The sequence below is a fragment of the Ovis aries genome, chromosome 7 (assembly GCF_016772045.2).
Source record: "Ovis aries strain OAR_USU_Benz2616 breed Rambouillet chromosome 7, ARS-UI_Ramb_v3.0, whole genome shotgun sequence".
NCBI classification, from domain to species: Eukaryota; Metazoa; Chordata; class Mammalia; order Artiodactyla; family Bovidae; genus Ovis; species Ovis aries.
In genome coordinates this window covers 64952118-64977163 of record NC_056060.1, presented here as the reverse complement: position 1 = coordinate 64977163, position 25046 = coordinate 64952118, and the positions used below count along the sequence as shown (strand labels likewise).

At 43.3% G+C, this 25046-nt stretch overlaps 1 long non-coding RNA gene across 1 annotated transcript in view; it reads left to right on the top strand.

Annotated features, from left to right (window-relative positions):
• Nucleotides 1-2346: 2346 nt before the first annotated feature.
• The window catches only part of LOC105610712 (uncharacterized), a 38681-nt gene continuing 15981 nt past the window's right edge, over nt 2347-25046 (top strand). Inside the window, exons 1-2 of the long non-coding RNA XR_001434945.4 lie at nt 2347-2517; nt 2869-2992. This is a non-coding gene — a long non-coding RNA (uncharacterized LOC105610712). The remainder of the gene's footprint in view (nt 2518-2868; nt 2993-25046) is intronic.

Sequence of the window (25046 nt, the reverse complement as noted above, 5' to 3'; positions counted from 1 at the left end):
GAGGGATTACTATTGCTCCAAATTGCAGATGGGAAATTGGGTGCAAAGCAATCAATCAAGAGTTTTGTTTCTTAGAAGGAGAGTCATAATGATGGGTGAATTAGAAAAGATGCTGCCGGCACCTTGGGATACAGGGCAACATGCATCCATCATGGAAAAAGGTCATTTTTACTCAAAGAGAGTCCTCTGAGTCAATTCACCGTTGACTCAACCACAGTTACATCCCACCAGAAGGAAGCATGTACCTATAATGGCCAAGGAAAGTGGGTATCCTCTTCTCATCATGCTGTTTGAACATATTTGAAATAGGGAGAAATCCCTTGTTGATTTTGGTGGGACTCGTGCCTTGGAGAACACGATGTGCTGATCATTATCTCAACATCTGGTGATAGTGGGAGTACTTGAGGGGGCAGTTAACAGAATCCATTCCTCCTAGATTCCACAGTAACACTGACACCACACTCTTAGTAGATGAATTCTGCAATAACAGTGCTTGGCAGCCTTGCAGTTAGCTTAAAACACTTCGGCTCACAAAATTCTTTGCAAGCTTTCTTCTCACAGAAGGAGCGAACTGCAAGAAAAACAAAAGAAGTATGTATTTTTTGGGTCATGTCACTTCATATTAGACAATGATCTGTGGACCCCCTCCATTGAGGCTCTGACTGCATTTATGTCCATTGCCTTGGATCTGGGCTTACGTATCTGTCTTAACAGGCTGTGAAAGAAAAGTTATGTTTCATCTGTTTGTCGAGGGAAGTGGGGTAAGATTGGGTTGGTTTAGCTAGTTAAATCTAGTGTTATGACATTGATGGTTAATGGTTCTAGTTAGCTCTGCCGAGAGAAAAATATGTGTTTCAATGACACAGGCCACTCTCTTATAAATGTGGTCATTGTTTGGAGAGTGAAAGAATGGTGTGAGCGACTCAGGACAGTTCATTTATTGAGACTGGAAAATAATGGAGTATAATCTGCAAAAATACTGGATCATGGTGCTGTACATCAGAAACTAATATAAAGTTTTAAATAAAATATACTTCAATTTTAAAAAAGACTACTAAGGCAAGAAAAAAGTTATGCATTCAACTTAAAAAAAAAAGACTGAAAAGGTGATTGTCAGAGCAGATGCTGCTGTTAGAAATCAATTAGTGAGGTTAAAGATCCATAACTGGAGTCACTTATTTCATAGAACACAGAATTTTGCACTGTTCTTGTCATAAATATCCTATACTCTGTGTTTGATAATTATACCAACTTTATGGTCATACTCAATATAACATTTCAATGGTCATGTCCCATTGAAATCAATTTCATCTCAACTTCGCCACTTTGGGCTCTGGCCCGTAATTGAAGACAACGCTCCACATGCAGCCATGGTGTTGTGCAATGATATTAGTTGGGCAAAGCAAGTAGCTACTTTCTAAGGTTATCATGTGTAATTCCTTTTCCCAGTTCAAGAACATATCTTGTTTTAAACAATTTTTGAAAGGCAGCCAAAGAAAAGGTTGGCTCAGATATGCCCTTACCAGCCTTGTTTACGGGATATAATGTTCCACGATTGGAGGAAGATGATAAAGAAAAGCTGGCTTTGGGTGATGTGTAGAAATATGTGTTCATGTATTTAAATTCCATGGAAGAGTAAAGCCCAAAGAGAAAGACTGAATAGAAAAACATTACAATAGGATTATTGATTACTATCTTATATTCAATTACAGGTAAGAATGAAGTTCCAATAGCCAGCTGTTAGTGAGAAGAGTATGTTAGTAAGAGCTACCTAACAGAGGACTAAATGGCATCACTTTAAAAAAACACAACCTTTTTCTTTTATATTGAAGTTTAGCCAATTAACAATGTGGGGATAGTTTCAGGTGGCCAACAAAGGGACTCAACCATACTTATACATGTATCCATTCTCCCCCAAGCTCCCCTCCCATCTGGCCTAAGTGGCATCACTTTTGATGAACTAAAGTTAAGGCAAGAATATAAAAAATGACAAATGACACGAACATTTACAAGACTTCTATTTTCTTTCCTGATCACTCTTATCAAATATGCAGGCAAACAGAGTTTTCTTTGAAAGCCAGTTTCTCAAGGGAGGCAAAATTGTTTTTGTGATCCAGCTGATTTTATATTAACTCGGGGCACTCACTCCAAAAATGGAAAGCTTAACTGAACAAACCAGGAACTCCCTGAAACAACTTGAAACTTCCCAGAAAGTGGTGCACACAGGCTTGTGTCAGAAACAAACAGAAAACAAACCAACAGGCTGCGGAAACCTGTTTGTTGAGCAGCAAGAGGGAAATGCCCTCAGCCAGACAGTCTAAACACGGGAATGTTGGGCAAGAGATCAGACCCACAATCGGAAGGGGAGAAGAGGCCGATAAGGCTGCAAAGAAAGCAGTGTCAGTCACCAAAACTGGTTTCAGAAGTAAAGCGAGGAGGGCCAGGATGTTTATGATACGATCACATTGTGCCGCTAAATCCTGGCACACACCACATCACAGGAGCTGTGACTAAGAGGTACCAGCTAAATAACCCTGCATGCGCATGCGCCAATGTAGAGCCTACCAAGCTGTGCTTCGGTGCAAAATGAGACATGTTCTCCTCATTGAATGTAAAGCCGTCGTCCTCCTTCTCAACAGGACGTCTCCCCTTTGTAGTCAGTGCCAACAGGTTGGTTGTATAACTAGGGTTATGGATGATCCACATTTTGAATTCAAGATATGTGGCTCATTTCCAGATGTTAGTAGGAGGATGGATTTTTGTGAAACGGGTATTTTTTAATGGCCTTACTTACCCTTTCATGGAACGTAGGAGTACTTCAGTGAGCTTCTTAACCAGATCTTTTCATGCTTCTCTTTCTCTTCTTAGTTTCTTGGAAGTGTAACTGTTACTTCTGGGGGAAGATGGCAGCTTTGCACGCTTCCTGTGCCCTTCTGAGTTTCTAGGATGTTAGTTCATGGCCCACCTTCTACTGTGCCCATAAAGATAAGAGGTGAGTACGGGGGAGTTTCCAGGTATGCCTTGCCTCTCTCAGAACCTCCCTTCATCACTTCTGATTCTGCCCACTGGGAACACAAATATGAAACACCACATGCTGATTTACTATTTTACTACTATAAAATGCATTTCAGGGTGTTCTGAGGCTTGTTTTTGGCCAACCTCAGTGTAGTGTTGCTGATGGGGAGGTGTTCAGGTGTTCTCATGTGGAAGCCAAACATGGCTGCTGAGTGGGAATTGTCAGTAAGTGGAAATCAGTGGATACCTTAGCCTTTTTTCTTGTTCAACATTAATCTCAGGACTACGTTTATAGGCTGATTCCAGATGTGCTTGACTCCAAGGCTGAGTTTTTTGAGGTGACAGGTGGTGTGTTTACCTCAGTAGAAAGAAGGTCAAATTGTATTATAGATCTCAGGGCAAAAGTCTGACTATCCCAGGGGAATGCCTGACGGCTCATTTTGTTGCAATCTGGCCCAGAAGTTTTGGAGAGCGCTCACCCCTGGGAGTGGGGAAGAGGTGTCATTCTCAACGGCTGCGATAGAGGTCGCAGCTTGAAAGGAAAGTGCTCCCCTGGGGAAGTGAAATTTGAGCTTTTAACGTGGTGTCCCCCAGGGTCATTCCTCTTCGTGCACCACTCTAAACTGCTGGCTGTTATTCTGCAGCCATGGTATTTGGTGAGCTGTGTTTTTAGGAACACTTAATTGGTTTGACCTGCCCTATTACTTCTTACATGAAGGGGAGCATTCCAGGAATAGAGCTCTAGACTCTTGCCTGGCAAACTTGAAAAATGTACAGACCTCCTTTAAAGGGACAACATTGTCTTTGTGCATCTCTTGTGTTGACTTCCATCCTTTTTCTTATTATACTCTATATACACATAAAGTTGGACATACATTCCTAATGTTTAGAAAACCTATACTATTGAAAATAACAGTATTAATCAAGTAGCATGGATGGTGTCATTTTGCATAAGCCCTGATTCATAGTAGAAGCACAAACCTGAGATTCAGTCTCATATTTAATTTGCTGTTTTAACTTCAGTGATGCTAGTTCAGAGACTTTCTGTTCATGCAAGTGAGTTTTAGGGAAAAGATTGGTAACTTCAAGACAAAGATAGTTTAGAAACTCAGACTTTATATTAAACCTAAAATTTACTAAAAATAAGTATTCAAATGCCACTTTTAATGAGACATCAGTTAATTGTGAGGTGTTTTCTGCACTAGAAAGTCAGACTAGCATCACAGTGGATTGACCTCTGCATCAAATGGGTATCTGGTTCAAAGACTGTTGAAGTTGGGACTAGAAATATTCTTTATGGGTTATTTGCTATTATGGTAGCAAAGTGGTACAGTTATGTACAAAGGCAGGGACCACCCACCACTTTAGCTTGCATTGCAAATGGAATACAGACTGTTATGGCAAAGGTTCTTTTGAGCACTGTATGCCTGTACTGCTAGGTGTCTTGCAATGACCCAGTTCCTCCATCAGTGTTTTTAAATGTGAAGTACCAGGGCTTCCCTGGTGGTCTAGTGATTAAGAATCTGGCTTGCTCTATACATCTGTGTCTCTTTTGCTGTCTCACATACAGGGTTATCATAACCATCTTTCTAAATTCCATATATATGCGTTAGTATACTGTATGGGTGTTTTTCTTTCTGGCTTACTTCACTCTGTATGATAGGCTCCAGTTTCATCCACCTCATTAGAACGGATTCAAATGCATTCTTTTTAATGGCTGAGTAATACTCTATTGTGTATATGTACCACAGCTTTCTTCATGGCAAAACCAATACAATATTGTAAAGTAATTAACCTCCAATTAAAATAAATAAATTTATGGAAAAGAAAAAGAATCTGGCTTGCAGTGCAGGGGACATTGGTTCAATCCCTGGTTTGGGAAGATCCCACATCCCGCGAGGCAACTAAGCCTTTGCACCACAGTTAGTGAGTCCATGTTCTAGAGTCCATGAACTGCAACTGCTGAGCCTGCCTGCTGCACCTGCTGAAGCCTGTGTGCCCTGGAGCCTGTGCTCCATAACAAGAGAATCCACCACAATGAGAGAAGTCCACGTACTGCAACTAGAGGGTAACCCCTGCTTGCTACAACTAGAGAAAACCAGGATGCAGCAACAAAATCTCAGCATAGCCACAAATAAAAATGAATAAATACACACACACATTAAATGTGAAGTACCAGGCATGGGCACAGGTGGATCACATACTGTGTGTGGAAAGGTAGAAGCAGGCTTGGTCATCCCAGAGTAGGATTCAGTTGTAAAGCACCAGAAAATGACTCAGAATTTGCTTATGTTACATATTTGGGATTTTTGTCATGTGGAAAAAAAAAAAAGAAGTAAAAAGTTCAGTAAAGCACAATAACCAAAAAGTGGAAACAACCCACATGCCTGTTAAAGGATGAATGGATAAATAAAACATAGTATTAATATATCCATACAATGGAATATTATTCAGCACGAAAAAGGAAGGGAATTCTGACACATGGATCAACATGGATGATCCCTGAAGACACGCTGAGCAAAATGAGCCAGTCACAAAAGGACAAATACTGTATGATTCCACTTATGTGAGGTACCTAGAGTAGTCAGTTTCTGAGACAGGAAGTAGAGTAATGGTTGCTGGGAGCTGGGAGGAGAGGGTAACGAGGAGTTAATGCCTAGTGGGTAGAGAGTTTCCATTTGGGAAGATAGAAAAGTTCTGCAGCTGGATGGTGGTGGGGGTTGCACAACAAAGTGGATGGACTTAATGCCACTGAGCTGTACACTTAAAAATGGTTAAAATGGTAAATTTTATGTTATGTATATTTCACCAGAATAGAAAGATGCTGACAGAGCAATTTCAGACACCCAGGAGTCCCATAGTCTGAGAAACACTGCTCTGGACTGCGGTCACCCAGGGGAAGTCTGGACACCAGGGCCAATCAACTGTCCTTGGGGAAAGAGGAAAAGATAGGCAGTGGTACTAGGGTTTCAGAAAGCTAATTACCAATTTAAAAAGTTTTTATTTCTTCTAAGCTTATGTTTATGCCACTTTTTTGGAGGGCTGTTTAAAATCTTCCTTTTGTGAAATGAGGAGGGTAGCAGTTGCTGATGATGACGGTTTTTCTCTAAAGCACTGACTTAGCAAAGTACAAGAAGCTGGGAACGCCACGTTGCTTCCCCCAATTAAGAGGTTATTTAAAACACCGATTAGTGAAATCCCCAAATCTTGGAACTGCTGCTTTTAAAAACTGGCATGTGGTCCTTTTATTCCTCCCCATTTTGATGGCTATACTTACTTAAGGTGCAATGAATAGGAGAAAAATTATAGCTTAGCATTCTAGAGCCAGATTCTACCATCTCCCTCAGCGGCCTTTGCAAAACATAAGGACCTGTACAGATGTAAGTTGTTGTTAACTCTCTTTCAATATTTATTGAACACCTTTGGTAGGCTTGGGGAAACAAAGATGAATAAGGTTTGGTCCCTGCCCTGGAGGAGCCCATGGCCCAGCGGGGGGCGGGGGCCAGTCACATAACCAACTATAACACAACATGATAAATTCTGTCACGACGAGATGGACAAAGTGCTATGGGAGAACAAAGGAGTGGGTAGTAAAGCCGTAACATTATCCCAATGTTTTACAACTTTTATAGTAAAGAAATATATTGTCTAAGACTTGAAGTCAAACCTTTTGGCTGAGAGGTGGGCCCATTTCCCCTCATCTTGACCCCAGATTAGAAAACAAATCATCCCCACAGGACCTGGGCAGATGCAGATGAATTCAGGGTGAGGATCTGTGACGGAAGGCAAGTTTGCAGGGATAGCATATATCAAGGCTCAAGCATGTCAGAGGGGAGGGTGAAGGGCTCATGAGACGGGTGGACCAGACAAGAATCAGGGTGGCCCAGACTCCAGAGAACAGAGAAAGGCAGGAGGGCTACATGCCAAACCCATAAAAGGACCCCAAGTGGCAAAAGAGCAGGAGGACAGCTGGGGTACATTATTAAGATCTGAGTTGATTACTGAAAAAAAAAAAAGAGGGAAAATAATAAAGACAGTGTTTCTGCAGGGAAAATAACAAAAGACTGTGTTTATCGAAGGCTTTCTGTGTTCTAGGCCCTATGCTAACATCTATTTTATTTAATCTTTGCAGAAATGCTGGGGATATTAATTTGGCTATCATCCTCATTTTCAGTCAGTTCAGTCCCTTAGTTGTGTCTGACTCTTTGTGACCTCATGGACTGTGCACGCCAGGCATCCCTGTCCATCATCAACTCCCGGAGTTTACTCAAACTCATGTCTGTTGAGTTGGTGATGCCATCCAACCATCTCATCCTTTGTCAACCCCTTCTCCTCCTGCCTTCAGTCTTTCCCAGCATTAGGGTGTTTTCCAATGAGTCAACTCATCACATCAGGTAGCCAAAGTATTGGAGTTTCGGCTTCAGTATCAGTCCCTCCAATGAATATTCAGGACTGATTTCCTTCAGGATGGACTGGTTGGATCTCCTTGCAGTCCAAGGGACTCTCAAGAGTCTTCTCCAACACCACAGTTCAAAAGCATCAATTCTTCGGCATTCAGCTTTCTTTATAGTCCAACTCTCACATCCATATGTGACTACTGGAAAAATCATAGCTTTGACTAGACAGACCTTTGTTGGCAAAGTAATGTTTCTGCTTTTTAATATGCTCCCTAGGTTGGTCATAGCTTTTCTTCCAAGGAGCAAGCGTCTTTTAATTTCATGGCTGCAGTCACAATCTGCAGTGATTTTGGAGCCCCCAAAATAAAGTCTGTCAGTGTTTCCATTGTTTCCCCATCTATTTGCCATGAATTGATGGGACTGGATGCCATGATCTTAGTTTTCTGAATGCTGAGTTTTAAGCCAACTTTTTCACTCTCCTCTTTCACTTTCATCAAGAGGCTCTTTAGTTCTTCTTCACTTTCTGCCATAAGGGTGGTGTCATCTGCATATCTGAGGTTATTGATATTTCTCCTGGCAGTCTTGATTCCAACTTATGCTTCATCCAGCCCAGTGTTTCTCATGTACTCTGCATATAAGTTAAATAAGCATTTTACAGATGGGATAACTGAGACTTAGGCTTCTAACTTGCCCCAGATCACAATAGTTGGACACTCTAGAGGTAGAGGTAGAGGTAGGGTTTGACCCCAGACCTGCAGGACTGCAAAACTCATCCTCTCCAGTCTTACCTCTGACACCAGAGTCAGCACCCTCCCACCGTCCAGCTGAGTATCTCCAGCTGCATACGCCACAAGCTCCTCACAGTTAACATGTGAAAACAAAATTCACCCCTCCGCTGTTCACTCTGGCCGGCCTCCCTGTCTCTCTTCTCTCAGGCTTAAAGCCCCGGCTTGTTCTTCCTTTGTACTACTTCCTTGCCACATCCAGAGGCTGCCTGGGTTTCTTGGCATCTGACCCAAACTTTCCATTCTTATTGCCACGGCTGCAGTCCAGCCCTTGCGCTGCCTCTCACCTGCTAATTTGTCCTGGGCTACTAGTCTCCACCATCGCCAATTAACGAGAACTCTGCTGCCAGATAAAGCTGATTTTAATGCTCAGCTCTGATTACATCACTCTCTGCTCAAAATTTAATATATGAATAATAACAATGGATTTCTTCCTATGGACTTATAAGAACGTTCAGCCTCTTTAGTTAGGCATTCAAAATTTTAAATAACCTTCCTCAGTCCAACTTTCCAGAGTTAAACTGCATTGTTACTTTCATATCCCCTCTTGCCCTTTAGATGCTTTTATTCCAAGCAGACTCTTCCTAATATGCCTTTATTCATGTGCTACTGTTTGCCTGAAATGTGCTCTCCATCTTCTCCCTGCTGACACTCTGACTGTTGTTCTGGGTTTGTTTCAGATGCCAGTTCTTCCCTGAGGATACCCCTCTTATCCCTCTTGGGACTGACCTCTCTTGAAATGCTGCTATAAGCATACTGTGTTAGGTAATAGTTCCGTGTTGACTTTGACCTCATATATACTTGCCTTAACTCTTTTCATTAGATTTTGATTTCCTGAAGATAGGGGTCTTGTCTTATTCATAATTTGGTTCTCCTTAGTGCCTATGCATTGAAGGAATAAATGGAGTTGGAAGAGGTTGGCAGATGGAAAAATAGGGAGCTGAGAGAAAACTGGCTTCTAGCCGCATCATCCATGGTTTAGATGCCCTGAGAATTTTTCCTGAAGAAAATTCCAACTTTATCCATGTAATTTTTAGGTTTTGCTTTGCTGCTATCAAATCACATTCTCTTCTCTTCTGCTTCCTATCATTCTCTCTTCACTCCCTTTTACTCTCTCAGAAACTGTTCCACTTTTTAGGATTAAATCAACTCTTTCCAATCATCCCAGAAACTCATTTATACTTATTTTAAAGGTTTATGTTTTACTTATTCTAAAAATACTCTTACCATCTTGTCTCATTTACATTTGGGGCAATTTCAATTTGCAGTCGTCTGTCCTTGTCCTGAATCCTCTAGTTATCTCTTTACCAAGGGCAGGGCTGTTGTGAGCAACATCAGGTCACATCACTAGCCTCTATGGATAGTGTTCTCTGGAGTTGAGCAGTGCTCAGCCTGCTCAACAGTACGTGGCAGCCCTGATTGCAGACCCATGAAAGGCAGGTATGTGTTTGGCTGCTTTCTGGTCACTTCATAGGGTCATCGTGGGCTCATTTGGACCCTGGGTGCCTCCAGAGGGGTTGAATGGGAAGCCAACTGCAGGCTGGCTTCTCCAACCACTCTTGAGTTTCAGGAAATCAGGCTCCTGTTTGGACATCTGGCCCTTGTCTGGTCTGTTACTGGGCATGCGGAGACTCCACAGACTATCAAAGTAAGCACTGGGAGCCTGAGAAACCACTTGCAGGTGCTAAATCTCCCATTTGGGTCTTCAGATTGGCATCAAGAGGAGAAAATACTTGGAATCCAACAGCATTGCCAATTATGAGAAGTTGGTTGTGGCCTTTGTGTCAAAATTATGTGCTTGTTTAAGCCCTGGGTACTATAGTGATTGGTCCTGTGTAAACACAAAGACAAATGATGCTTTGTATTAGTCTACCACCTGTGCCTGTCAAGTTGCCTAATCGCCCCTTCGCAAGCCTGCTTCTCATGGAATAAATGTACCAGGCAGTGTAATGAGATGTTTCCCCTTTGAGCTTTGGGACTGCTTACTCCCATATGGGATGCCTAGCTCTCTGAATTCCAGGACAGCTAGGGATGAGGCTTTCCTGCAGAGGAGGCATGATGTGCAATATTCTTGGAACTCAACGTGAGTCTGAAAGGAAAAATGACCCAGAGGAGGACAAGTAAGAATAGACAGCCCATTAGCAGCCGAACCATATGACAAAGTAAAAAGCAACTTCAGAGCTGTCAGCGCAGCAGCTGGGGGATCATGCCAAGAAGCCAGATGCTGCTGCTAAAAGATTATTTTCCATAAAGTGTGGGCCTGTGATGTTCATCTCAGCCCCATGTGTGGCCTTGGGCATGGGGCTTTATTGCTGGATGAAATAAAGAAGGTGAGGAGAAGCAGTGTGGGAGGGGGCATTGAGTATCCTCCTGGGGCCTGCCTTATAAACTTGAAGCAGACAATAAGAAGTGGAAATCCTGTTCATTATAACCTACCGACATTATTAGGAATTTGAACTCCATACATACCCCTTGTATGAGGTGTTTATTTGGAAAACTACCTAACAAGTGGTCTGTTTTAATTTGGAACTGGATAAGTTGGTGAGATCTCGCTGCTGGCTCATCCTGTCTGACTTTCTAGCTTTTTTTCTTGTGGTCCCAGCAGTATTCATATGTGTGGAGTATTGATCTGGTATTGATCTTTGTCCCCAGTAAGTGGAATTTGTTTTCATTTTACAGGCGAGTGAACGGAAAAGAATCATACCAACTTAAAGGAATTCAAAATGGCTTGCTTAAAGTTATTCCATTTGACGTCTTGAGGCATAGAACTTCCTGAGTGCTGAAGCCTTTTTCTCAGCACTTACCACTAGACTGCATTTTCCCACTGTTTCCTCCACTTGGTTTACTCCCCCAGATTCACCTGTTTCCTTCACGTGGTCTCTCCTTTTCCCCCACACCATGGACTAATGATATATGAAACCAGTGTATTTTCTTTCATACCCAGAAGACTACTGGAGAGGTCATTTCTTGACTTTTTGGAAGAGAGGAGCAATTTTTTTTTAAAAGAGATTATTTGTACTGGAGAGAATTTGTGGAAACTGGCTGAATACTTTAAAAAAATCTCAAGGTCTGAGGGGATGATTCTTTCTGCATCAGGCAAATAGAGCAGTCTGAAGATAAACAGTAGGAATTAAGTTTGATGCATTTCCTTAATATCTTGGGGGATGAGAGTACTTTGCCTCCAGATAGGGAAGCTGGGTTGAAGGATATCCTTTTTTGGTTTATTCCCCTCATTGAGGGAGAGCAAATAATGGACTAAGGTTATTGTGCTATCTAAAATGCAGATTCCCTGTGGCTGGTAAGGAGTGTGGTTCTACCTTGATACATTTTTATGTGGTTGGGATAGTTTGACGATCCTGGGGTTTGCTGGTCAGGCCACTGAGCATCTAGGGGTGCATTTCAAACAGGCACTAGGAGGCATTTTCCTCATTCTTTGTCTCCTATTTCTGAGCTGTTCTTCTGTTATGGAGCAGCAAGGAGATCCCACTGCCTCTCTTAGGTTGGGTTTTCTTAGAAAGCAGAGTCAATGAGAAGAGCTTATGTGCAGGTAGTTCCTTTTGTGACGTATTATAAGGGATGGGGGTGTTCAAATCATGAAATAGGGAGAGGGGAAAGCCAGGACAAAGGTATATTAAAATGGTCACCAGTGCAACTGGGTCCAATCCCACTGGGGGTCCTCTGAGTAGCCATGTAAAGTGCACCTCAGAGTTATTCACCCAAGGGACTGCCTCTCCCTTTAACTGCCTCTCATTTAACTGCTGCCTCTCCCGCTCCACAGGCCAAGAGTTGTCCCGTGAGATTAACTTCCTCACTCTTTCACATCTGTGCACATGAGAGTGTCTTGCACCCCTACTGTGTCAGAGATTCCCCAAGGAAGAACAGAAGTGATCCTGGGTGTAGCTGAGGTAAAGTTGCTGCTGGGCACACCTGGGTGCAGCTGGTTGCCAAGGCAACAGCTGAAGTCAAAGGTGGGCTGAGAGGATGTGAGGTGGAACACAAAGGTATCTGACAGTCTGTGCCTCAAGGGAGGTATAGCCCCAGGCATCTCAGGGTGGCCTTGAGATTCAAGGGAAAGCATAGTTTTTGGGCAGATGGCAGGCAGTCTACAAGACTATGTTGATGTCTATCTGTTTTTGGGGCTTCCCTAGTGGTTCAGAGTATGAAGAATCTTCCTGCAAGGTAGGAGACCCAGGTTTGATCCCTGGGTCGGGAAGATCCCCTGGAGAAGGAAACGGCTACTCACTCCAGTGTTCTTGCCCGGAGAATTCCATGGTCAGAGGAGCATGGTGGGCTACAGTCCATGGGGTTGCAGAGTCGGACACAGCTGAGTGACTGATTCTTACTACTACTTCCCATCTGTTTCACTGATTATTTTCTAAAGTTCTCCGGCTGTGGGACTATAGATGCTGTGTTCCCCTCAACCTCATTGCTTTGAGACACAGGGGTTCAGCTGGTCACTTCCTGCATTGTCTGGTGTTTGAGTCAGGATCCCAATAGCACACTCAAGAGGGTGAGCCAAGAAAAGAGTGTAATCACAGAGTCTAGGTACAGTTCAGGAGAATCAGCACTGGGAGGAAGTCCTACCAGCTTTGGGCTGCAGGAGCAAGGGGAGGGAGCATTGCAGAGCCCTGGGACCTATAGTTGTGGCTGGAGTAGAGGCTGTAGGAGGGAAGCCATGACCTTCAGGAGAAAGACCTGGAGACCAGCGGGCAGCTGGGAAAAGAAATACCTTGATTTCACTCTCCTCTTGGCCTCTGCTCTCCTGCTGGTGCCTCCTGTTGGCTGATCCCAGAGGACAAGGGAGCCTGAGGTAAACGTCCACGTGGTTCAGCCTTTCTGGGCACAGAGCAGAGTGGAGAAGGGTAGAGAGTGAATTTGGAGGGATAAATGGAAAATACCCAGTGAGGCTGGCACACACTGTTGGCAGTTTATGGTTCAATTCTATATTATTGGGCTTCTGGGTGCTATTCATACCTACTTAAAGATGGCTTGCTTTAGCACAGATAAAGAATCTTTAGCCCTGAGAAATGACTGGCTTAATATTGATCTAGCTTGGGGGAATGTAGCCCAGAGTGTGGCTAGATGGATCACTGTGGGGTTTTAGTACATTCAAAGTTTTTCAGAAAATATTTTTTTAACAATGAGATTTGAGAGACTTTTTATTTACTGTGTAAAAATCGTGCTGGCCCATAAACAAGGAATTGAAGGGGAAAGATGAGATTAAGAAGCAAGTTCATGGTTTGCAATGGTGGTAAGGAAACTTTTCTCTCTCCTAATTTCTTTTGTTGCAATTTTAATGCAGTTTTTGCAGTAAATTAAAAATAAAGAGAAGCCACTAGTTACTTGATGAGTTTGTTTGGACTTCTGGACAACCATGCTGGCTTTACCAAATATCTTGGATAAGAGAAGCTTTCAACATGAATATTTCTTGCCCGAGTCTTGGAAACTTAAACTAGAATCCATGTGAGGTTCATTTAATAGACCCCTCTAGGTTTTTAAGCATTTTTTCCCATAATTACTTCTGTTTTCTTTATAAGCAGTTTTATGGGGAGTGGAGGGGAGGTATTTTCCTTTACCCCTTCAAGTGGCTTTGTGCCCAGTTCCCAGGTCACTGGATGCACAGAGTGAGATACAGTCTCTTATACAGCTTCAGTTCAGTGGCACATCTAATGTGCTGAGGCCTGTCCTTACTTTGGGGAGGCACAGGGAAAAAAGTTGCATGTTGTGGGGAGCCAGGGCTTCATCAGATCGCTGCAATCAGCAGGCGCTTTCCCATCTCACCTCGCCCCTGGTGGGGAGGCTGCTGCCCTCAGCAGTCAAAGCTGGCTGTCACTAATATTTATCAGCACACACAGATCAAATGCCAGATGGTGTTTCTAGGACATGACCCTGAGAAGTGGGGATGGGTGGCTTTAATACATCTCCTTTTAACCGCAACTGCAAACCTGACTCCAACATCTTTGGATTGTCATGAGAATTTGCCCTGAGAAAAATGTTTTAGTTGAAAGGCATTGTTTCTGATCTCATAGTCTATGACCAGTTGACAAGTTATCTGAGCTGAACTGGCTCAGTGGCCTGGCTTCCAGATGTGAACTGGTAGTTTAGTTTTCCAGTCTCCTGTCACCCCTATCTGCCCAATAAGGACACTTAAGGACACTTTTTTTTTTTTTTAAGGGGAAATAAATAGCTTGCTAGTTCCTGGCATATATCTGATGTCATCGGGTAGGGACTGCATCTGAAGAGAATTTTGTTTGTATGAAATAGAGATGCCTACTGTCTGTCTAAACAATGGAAAGACAGTTTTCTGTCTTAGCTGAGTGACAGGAACCAGTAGAAGCTTAAGGCAGAATTTACCAACATTTGATTATGGCCTCTGGATTTATTAAAAGACTACCTGGGAAAGTTTTTTTTTTTTTTTTTTTTTGCCTAAGCATGTTTGCCTGATATCCTTATCCTTGGGTGAAGCAATTAATTTTGAATTGTTTGAAATGTCTTGAAGTTCAGCTATGCATTTGAGATGGAGTCCAATTAGACAAGGCATGGGCCCCGTCCTGTAGGCACAGAGTGATGGGGATCAGAATTGAAGGCCTGGGTCCTGTAGACATTCTTACAGCCAGTTTGGTTTCAGTGCCAACTTTCTTGCCCATTTGAAAACTGGAATTGTGGTTTGCATGCTTAGTCTTCCGGCATCAGTTCATGTATTATAGTGGCGATCTTGCTAGTTTCACAGATGGATGAAACTAGCTTTCATCTTTACCTGTTCAAAGCTTTACCTGTAACTATTGCTGTGAACTAGCAGGAAATGGCAACCCACTACAGTATTCTTGCCTGGGAAATCCCATGGACAGGGGAACCTGGTGAGCTACAATTCACGGGGTCACAAGAGTCAGACTCGACTTAGCAACTAAACCACCACTACAACAACAGCAAGATAATGGATTTTATGTGTCACCTTTTGCTAATTTCCGAAAGAGATCACTAAATGCTTACCTTGTGGGATTCTTGTGCGCTTGAATGAAACAGCACATCTAATTATTTTACAGTAAGGTTGCTTTTATTTAAATTATCTATTATAAACTAGATCTTTTCCTGCCTCAAAAACAAAAAAATGGGAAACATGGGAGAGAATGTGCTAAAATCCCAAAGACAGCATGTGTGTGAGGCTGGTGATCAGGAAAGGAACACAGCTCAGCCTCCCGATTGAGAGAGGATGCACAGGATCAGCCATGTCTGCAAAGCATCCTTTAACTAGCACAGGCAGAGCTCCAGGCTGTTTAAAGGTGCTCCTGCACCCACATATCAGAGGTGGGAGTCCAGTTTCCCCAGCGTTGCCATCCACCTCCAGGGCAGAGTCATCAGATAAGAGATTCCCAGACCCAGCCTTTTCTCAGGCCCCAAGTCTCTGACGGAGAACTCCCTCGGGCTCCACTTTGTAACTGTAGCCGAGCCCCACGCGAGACCAAGGGCAAGTGCAAGGACAAGAAGAAAACATTGAGTTGTTTCAAAATGGGAGACAAATGTAAACTAATATAAAAATAATAGCACTCCCTTGACCCTGTATCTTTGAGGCTTCCAGAGCCTCGGAGCTCTCTAATGGATTGTTTCATGGTTTAATCTGCCTTGTGTTTCTCTGAATGTAGTGATGCTGGGAGAGCTGGGCACAGGACTCTAGGAACTGAAACAAAGAATAGGAAAACAAGGAATGCTTGGCCACTGTAAATTTTTAAAATATTTTTTGTTCTCTTCTCAGAATATATCACATCATACATACTCTAGAAAAACAACTCATACAAGAAGGTTTTTCAAAGAAATCAGTATGTGTGTCTGTACAAAATGTGCATCTCTAAATATATTATTTATATTTGCCAATGATACACTTTGCTTATCTCATTGGAATAATAAGAAAAATACTAGTAAAAACAATAGTAGATTTACGTGCATTCCTCCTCACTCTCCCCCACTCCTTCTTTCTTTGAAGATTTCTAAAATTCATCTGCAAGATGAAATTCAGAGATGGTAAAAAAATAGTCAAGCTTTCATTGTTCATGCTTAACAATTTAGAAATGAGATACTTATTTGTTGTAACTTTAAAATTCAATTCATTGTGTTGATCATGCATCTACTAAGTGCCTAGAAAAAAATCAATACACAACTCAGTTCTTACTCCTAAGAAGTATAGGGTTGTGTCAGAGGTGGTTGGAGGAACTGTGTGTATGTCTGTGTTCTGTCGTGTCTGACTCTTTGTGACCCCATGGACTGTAGCCCTCCAGGAATTGCTGTCCAAGGGAGTCCCCAGGCAAGAATACTGGAGTGGGTTGCCGTTTCCTCCTCCAGGGGATCTTCCTGACCTAGGGATCGAACCTTCATTCTCCTGCATTGGCAGGCAAGTTCTTTACCACTGAGTCACCTGGGAAGTCAGAGGTGGTTGGAGGAACTGGATCTGCAGTAAACAGAGACAGCAGGAGAAGGCAGGGGTAAAGAAGTGTTTTGATAGTATAGATGTGTATGTGCAAATGCTAAAGAAACTTTGGGGTGGTCAGAAGAAAATGAATCAGGGATGCCTGGAAGACCAGAAATGTCAGGTATAGTTGGAGATGGAACATGTGGGGCTCTTGAGAGATTTTCTTCTCCTCACAAATAGGCCTCAGTGAAGCAATTGCTTATGTCCAGTGCTAAGCTTGGCACACAGGGAGGCCAGAGATTGCAGCGAATGATATGTGCCATGTTGCCTTCCTCCCCTGAGTGGAGGATGGAAGCAACTGGAAAGCCCTTCTCACCTGGCTCCAGGAGACAGCAGACTGAACTGATTTTCAATGAACACATAGTCCAGCTGCCGGAAACGATGGCCGGATGTCAGCCTTGGCGGTCTTTGGAGATGCGGCTCTGGGAGTGCAGTGGCTCCAGGCGTTGCTTATTCTCTCCGGATGCCCACCTGGAGTGGGGCTTTTGCAAGTCGTAGTCTGTGCAGGTTATGTAGTATTAGTTCTGATGCTCCATGTTATTTTGAGGCCCCTAGGATCCTTCCTGTCTTCCCATTTAAGTGTCACCCCTCAGGGAGCTCTGTCTGGATGGCCCTACCTAAAGGGGTCACAGCCTCTGTTATTCTTTGGCACAGCACCCTGTTTATTTCATCCATGGCACTTTTCACAATCTCATTATTTTGCTTGTTAGTTTTGATGAGGATAGCATTCCCTGTAAAATAAGACGGCATTATGTGCCAGTAATTTTAGAGAAAGAAAAGTTAAAATCTCAGTGTGTTTTCAGCTCTCCTTTCGAACGGCCTTCTGGAAGTTTACGTATGACTATAGGTTTGCCTCTCCTCTCCTTGCTGAGCATCACTGGGTTTCCGCTTTTCCACCTGAGTGTCACAACTCCATGGCCTTCCTCTGAAAGGTGCTCAGGTCCCCCACCTGCCCCCAGAGTAGTCTTGAGGCAGCCAGACACTGGGAATGGTGGGTCCAGTCTCTGGGTGGTGGACACACTTGTACCGTCTGTACAATGAACTTCTTTTGTATTTTAATTTGTTTTTATTTTTTTACCATGCCATGTGGCATGGGGGATCTTTGTTCCCTGACCAGGGTTCGAACCCATGGCCCCTTCATTGGATGTGTGGAGTCTGAACCACTGGACCGCCTGGGAAGTCCCTGAACAATGTACTTCTTATCAATAACAAAAATGAGTTTCAAGTTCTGAGTCTGTGGTCTCTTTGCTGCCTGATATAGCTGGCCTTTCATGTCTGTCTGCCCTACTGGATTTTTCACACCAAGAGAAGAGGGCCTGTGTCTGTCTGGTTGTTTGTTATACTCCAAGGCTGTGGCATAGTATGGGTCTGATCCATGTATCCTGGATTCTCAGTCAAGTGAGATCTTTGCTTCTTCCTGTTTCTTGAGTCACATTTTACCCCTGGAGTGCCACCATCTCCCAACCTGTGTAGCCCATCTGAACCATGAGCCAACCAAATTTGCAGGGTGAAGAGGAAGTAGAGGCAGGACCACTTCTGGTTCTACTAGTTGGTTTTCAGCTCTATTCTAGGGAGTTTGGGGAAGGAATTGGAACTCTGAAGAGTCCCAAGATGTCCCTGTGGCCCCCCAACCCCTGACTCCAACTTTCCAGTGCAGCCTTGTGGCAGTCATTTCTCCATGGCCCCTCCTGTCCTCTTGCCCTCTCTCAGGCTGGCTCCCTATGTGGGCTGTTCTTGTTCTTGAATGCCTGGATTGCTCTTTATCTACTCGCCATCTGTGTAAGGGGATCCTGCCAAGATGATCAGATGTGAACTCAGTGCCAGAAACATTTTAATTAATTTATGGTGATAAAATGCGAAAAGAAAACCATTGAGGAAAGCCTGGGCCAAAGAAAATTGAACATAAGAGGAAACAAAGAAACTAGAGCCATGCGGCCTTGGAAGGAAGGGCCCAGTTGGCAAAGGAGCCAGCAAACACTTTCTTTCTTGCCCTCTTCACTTTTTTAATAACACCCAGGTGGAAAAGCCACAGAGGGCCTGGGGACCGGAGGGTGGGGGAGAAAACGAAGTAGCCTGCTGTTGGCTTAGGCTTCTTGACCAGGGCAATTGACCACAGGTGTGTAGAAAACATAAGGCAAGGCTGCAGGATTGCAGGCCCCTCTGGTAGTGCGTGTGGCCAGTGCTTTCCAAGAGGGAAGCAGAAAAGGGAAGTTTCCTAAGCTGCAGCTCCGAAAACACTTGGTGGATGTAAACAGTGGTTATCAGGGGGTGAGGGTGGAGTGATGAAATACACGTTTCAGGTACAAACTTACAATGAGTAGTAAACAAGCCATAGAGAGCTAATGCAGAGTAGAATGAGTATAGGCAATATTGTGCTGTAATGATGTGATATAATAAATATTACTAAAATGGCAATCATACTGCAATATGTAAACGTATCTAAGTAAAAAGAGAAAACCTTCAGTAGATATTTAAAGAAGTCTGTAAGACAAATTTCTCAGTCATTCCTTCTAATTGAACTTGAGGTGAAGATAAGAGAAAAAGGGAAACACTTGTGAACCAGCACATAGGAATTCTATCCAAATGAATTATTTTTTCTTATTTATTCAGATATTATATCTTTATGGGCTTCTCTGGTGGCTCAGCTGGTAAAGAATCCGCCTGCAATGAAGGATACCTGAGTTCGATCCCTGGGTTGGGAAGATCCCCTGGAGAGGGAAATGGCTACCCAATCCCCTATTCTGGCCTGGAGAATTCTATGGACTATATAGTCCATGGGTTGCAAAGAGTTGAACCCAACTGAGCGACTTTCACTTTCACTTTATATCTTTATATTAATAGATTTGATGTTCTTAATCCAACTGTTGTAATTCTAGGAAAAAACAGACTTCAAAACAAGTAGGAGAAGAATATAGCAGTGAAAGGGAAAGATCGAGGTGCATTGATTTCAGACAGGGAAAAAGTTAGACAGACTTCTCAGAGATCTGGAGAAATCTAGAGATTGAACTGCCTATTTGTCCTAACTAAGAGGGAACTATATAAAATTAAATAAATTCATGCCAAACTTAGTAAAGGATTATTTATACAGCTGATTTAATAGAATAATAGAATCTTATAGTTGTAAGTAACTTCATACTATGAGTCTGAATCAGAACTACCTAGAGAGGTTTTTTTTTCCCCTTTGAAAAAAGAATTGGGCCCCTACGAGCATTTATGGAGTGGGGCCTTGGCATGTGCATTTTAAAAAAGCTTGTAAGAGAGCCTGACATGGATTCCCATGAATTTATTCATCCATTCATTTTGCATGTATTGCGTGCCTGCTATGGGCCAGACACTATGGTAAGGGCTGGTGACACTGTGATCAGGAGAAAAACGACATGATCCCTGCTCTCATGGAGGTGTGGTCTCTGGATAATGCATGTCCCTTTCATTTTCAGTTAAAGACACTGTTATTCTGAAAGCTGAAGTGACCTTCCCTGGATCACCTCCCTGGTTTACAACCACTTAGAATGGAATTATAAACTGGAAATTGAAACGGAACCGTACTCTGATCTCCCAATTCTTATTTCCATATTCCTCCCACTATCTACCTTTGTTGAGTTTTTGATTATCTTTTATTTAAGTAAAGTATTTGAGGTTCCAGTTGTACTAAAAAAACTGCTAGGTTTGGATCCTATTTGAAAAACTTGCTCTACCATGTGTTAGCTTTAAGACAGTGTAACCTATAGCAACCTCTAATAGAACAGAATCTAAACTAGAACCATGCCTGCCACACTGAGGTGGAGGGACAGGCAGGGGTTACTGATGAGACAACATAAGTGGAAATACCTGTCCAGAAGCTGGGGCTTTTGGAGAACTCAGTTATTGGAAAATTCTGGCTGATTCTATGCAAGAAGTCTCAGATCTTACTGGGTGTTTCTGGGGGTGCGGTGCATGGGGAGCTAGATTGAGTACTGGCAGAGGGACCAAGTCTGCCTCACTCTTTGGAATATGCCAAGTCAGTGTTGGGCACTTTGGCATCAGGTGAATCCTGCCATCCAGTGGTACACTTAGGAGGCCAGTGGTTGGTCTCTGGGGCTCATGACAAGGCACTGGCAGCCTTTCTAGAGCAAGCCAGAAATTCACAGGCACAAAAAGAGTCTGAACTGAGAAGTTGCAGGAAGATCTGGAAACAGGGCCTGGAGTGCAGTGGTGGTAGTTTCAGAAGCTCTCAGTGAATAGCTTTCCTGTGTAGACCTGCCCCAGGGCATGTTGTGGTTACTTGCTAGGTGGCTTGTTGCTGACCAGCTCAACAACCTTGATCTGAATCTTGAATGACTTTCTCTGTCAGAATAGAAGTCATCACCCAAACTTGCTCCAGGTGTCAGAACTGTATCTTGGTACCAACTTAGAAAGAAGAGTTGAGAAGAAACTGGTTTGATCAAGCAGCAAGAATCTGATCTAAAATGTAGCTCTCAAATCTATTTCAGATCTTTATTATTTAAGAGAACATAGCACCACCCCTAGGAATATAGCCAAGAGAAATAATATACACGTTGGCCAGAAGACACATAAAAGAATGTCCATAGCAATGTTATATGTAATGCTGGACGCAACTCAAATGCTCATCAACAGGAAGGTGGATGAATTCGTGGTGGTATAATCACATAACGCATTGTATAGTGATGAGGATGAGCAAACCATAAATACACGAAGCAACAAGCTTGACTGTCACAAACAAAATATTAGCACAGGAAGCCAGATGCAAAAAGGTACCTTCACTGCTTCTACTTACATGATGTTCAAAACAGGCAAAACTTATTTGTGATATGGGAGAAGGAAATGGCAACCCACTCCAGTAATCTTGCCTGGAAAATTCCATGGGCAGAGGAGCCTGGTGGGCTAAAGTCCATGGTGTCACAAAGAGTTGGACATGACTGAGTAACTAAACCGCAACAGCTAAAAGTTAGGATGGTGGATACTTTTTATGGGGGCAGTGACTGGAGGGGCATGCAAAGTCAGTTTCTGGACTGCTGGTGATGTGCTGTTTCTTGATCTGGGTGTTGGTCACATTGGAGTATTGAGTTGATAAAAATTCACTGAGTTATGTACTTAGGATTTGTGCCCTTCATATGTATACACTGAGCTTCAGTGAAAAATTCATAAGGAAGAGGAGCATGTTAATATGTTTGCACTGTAATGGTCCTAGATTGCTGCCTAGTCTGGAAGTCTCCATTGTGGTTTTTCCACCAGTGAAGTAATAAAATAATACCCGGCATTTTCTTCTGTCTGGGAGAGGAGAGTAGACATTCAATACAGTTTTTAAATAAGTGAAGAATGGGTCATAGCTTTCCTGTGGGACAGGTAAGCTATTAAGTAAGAGAGTCAGGGAATTAAAAAAACCCTCTAGGGAAATTTCCAATATCACAGATTTTTATTATCTAAACCATGGTGTCCGACCTTTAGGAGGGGAGCCTCACACCTGTGTGCACCATCTGGCTTAAATGTGCCTGTGCAACCTCGGAGTCCTCCTTGTCTGTGTGGCGAGCAGCCCAGACTCTGGGTGGTGTGGAACCTTCCTGTGAGGAGGGTTTCCTCTGTTCCACAGACCCTAGAGCCCTCCCTGAGGCCCAGTTCAGTTGGATCTTTGAGGTCCTCTCTGTGTAAATGCTGCCTGGTCTTCTTCTCTTGGTCTTTGATGAGAAAAATGTGAGTGGGAGATGTTTGACCTAGGGGCATGGCTTATAGCAGAAAAGTAAATACCTCATCTTGCTGGGGTGCAAAAAAGTGAACAGGTACCATTAACAGGCTGACTGAGTCTGCCTACATGACACTGAGACCCTGTCCTATCCACAAAACCTGGATTTTGCTTCCTTTTCAAAGGCTCAAAAAAACATTGTATTATGCAACTCAAATCTAAGAAACAGCATAATATCAAGAAGCATGTACCTTGTGAAACCAGGTGACTCCTTTGTTTCTAAAGGTAGCTGCACTTCCCTTGGCCCTGGTGAGACAGACCAAAAAGTCTGAATTTTCAGAGCACAACCCCAGAACTGGGTTCTCTGCTGCTGTGTTGAATGTGGCAATCCACATTCCAGCAGGCTGTGAGCCTTCTGCCAGGGTCTCTTGAAGATTTGCTTTTTTTCTGATGAAGTTGCCTGATTAGCTTGTGTAACAGGAGTATCTGTGCTTTGCCCAAGTGTTAGATAATGATGACATTTGCAAAGAGATGAAGCTAAAGAGGGAATCCTGACTTTCAAAGAAGGTCTGGTTCACAGGGTCTTGTGAAGCCTGTCTGGAGGCCCAGACACCCCAGCTCTGGTACTCAGATCTCACTCTTGGCCCCGGACATTATCCTCGGCGGACAGCCATCTTTAGGGTAGGTGCCAGTGGTGGTCTCTTCTTTTGCATTGTTGGGGACTGAAGAGAGAGGGGTGGAGGAGGAGAATGGGGAAGAACTGGATGGCATAGTCTTTGGAACTACCAAAATATGCCAAGAGGCTCTAGGTGTTGAAAGGCAAACCAACAAACATATAATTAGCATTGAGCCCTGGGTCTGTTACTGATGGCTTTTCCTCGACTTTGCTTCTAACAGTGTAACCCAGAGATCCCATTTTGGAGTGTCTAAGAGCTTTCCTTTTTATTCATTTGACAGAATGAGGAAAATTGACTGTAAAGGTCTTTTCAAATCTGCCTATGTGAACTTGGGAAGGTCTGTGGTCATGTCCCCCTTGGGCCTCAGTTTTCTTCTCTGCTATAAAGCAAGCAAATTAGAATCTGATCTCTCAGGTCCCTTTCAGCATTCCAGAGTTTCTTCCAAACAGCTTCCCTGGGACGTGCTATCACCAGAGACTTCAGTTAACATCCAAAAGTGTCTCCTATGAAGGATAACGTTGTAAGCCTCATTTACACAAATACCTCAGTTCAAATGTGTTTGCCAAATATACTCGATACTTTGAGGATCCGGGACACAGGCTTGGTTCATTTATGTTGGAGGAGAAACGAGGAACATTCTGCAGAAAGAGGAGCTGACCAGCGAGCTCAGGATTGGGTGATGTTCTGTGGCAGGCACTCTGCCCACCGTCTTACATGAAAGGTTATTTGAGGCAAATGGCACAATTTCTTTATAACCCTTATAACTGGCATCAGGAATTTGAAATCCTTTGTGATCCCCAGCTGGAAAGAGAAGGCACCTAGTCTTTGAGATGGACCCTAATAATGCCCCTCCTTTTATTCACAGCCATGTGTTGTCTCTTCCCCTTGGGCACAGGCTGGACCTGGAATCTTACACCTTAATTGATTGCAAGGATATAGGGGGAGGATCTATTCATATTTGTCATCAATTACACAAATACTCAATACTTCAAATGTCACCAGTGAGAATCCATCAATCAATAGCCAATTTCTAACAGTCATTATCCTTGTAAACAAGCTGCTACATTCACTTAAAAAAGCAGCAAGGGCCTGCTTCTGTCATTGAGCAAATTAATTTGCAAGACTTGAGTTTGATTGAGATATGGATTTGAAGCATTTTTTAGTAGCAGCCTCTGGATTATGGGTTTCTTGAAGAGAACTCCAGCTGGCAACTGCAGGTCTGTGCATTCTTGAGTCAAATGTTTTCTGAGCTTGGCAGCTCAACCCCAGACTTACAGCTGAAACCAAGGTACACACTCAATGTCCCTTTGCATGGAATGAATTATCTTAAAGGGAGTTATAGACAAGTGGTAAATAAGGGTACATTTGCAGAAGAGTTTTAATTTCTTGTTCATATCCAAGATGGCCAAACTCTTAGTTTCCTGGTTTTTTTTTTTTTTTCCATTTATTTCTTGCTTTCTCATTCTTCATCTGGTACTCTAGGGTCTTCCTGACACCTGATGGAAATAAAAGAAATGTTCTTTAGCCAAGGGTTACAGTTTCCCACCACTCTAAGCAGGGTTCAGAAGAAGAGGTGTGAGGCAGAGAGGGGGTTTGAGTGGTGGAATTGCTCCAGCTGTCTTTGGATTGCCAAGGAATCTGAGTCCCTGGCTGCCAGAGGTTGCGCAGGTGTAACGGTCATGGCTCAGACTGAGTGGGTGTCCCAAGGTTCTATCTGTGCTGGGCATCTGGCCATTGGGCCCGTGCTTCTCTGAAGATATATTCAGACTGGGCTGCCTGTAACATCAAGAATGGCCAGATACCCTGGGCTGGGCTGCCCAGGTTCAGCAGCCCATCGGTGTTTTCAAGATGTATAGCTCAGAACTAAGGACATCACTGAGGACCCACACTCCAAACACTATTCTTTTAGGTGCTCAGCCCAACGCCTTTGTTGATGCACCAGTCCATTCTGCATCGAAGATCTATAGGCTTCATGGTCCCTGAGGGGCAGCTAGGTGACTTAAGAAAGCCTCATTACTAGCTGTGATTTGGGGA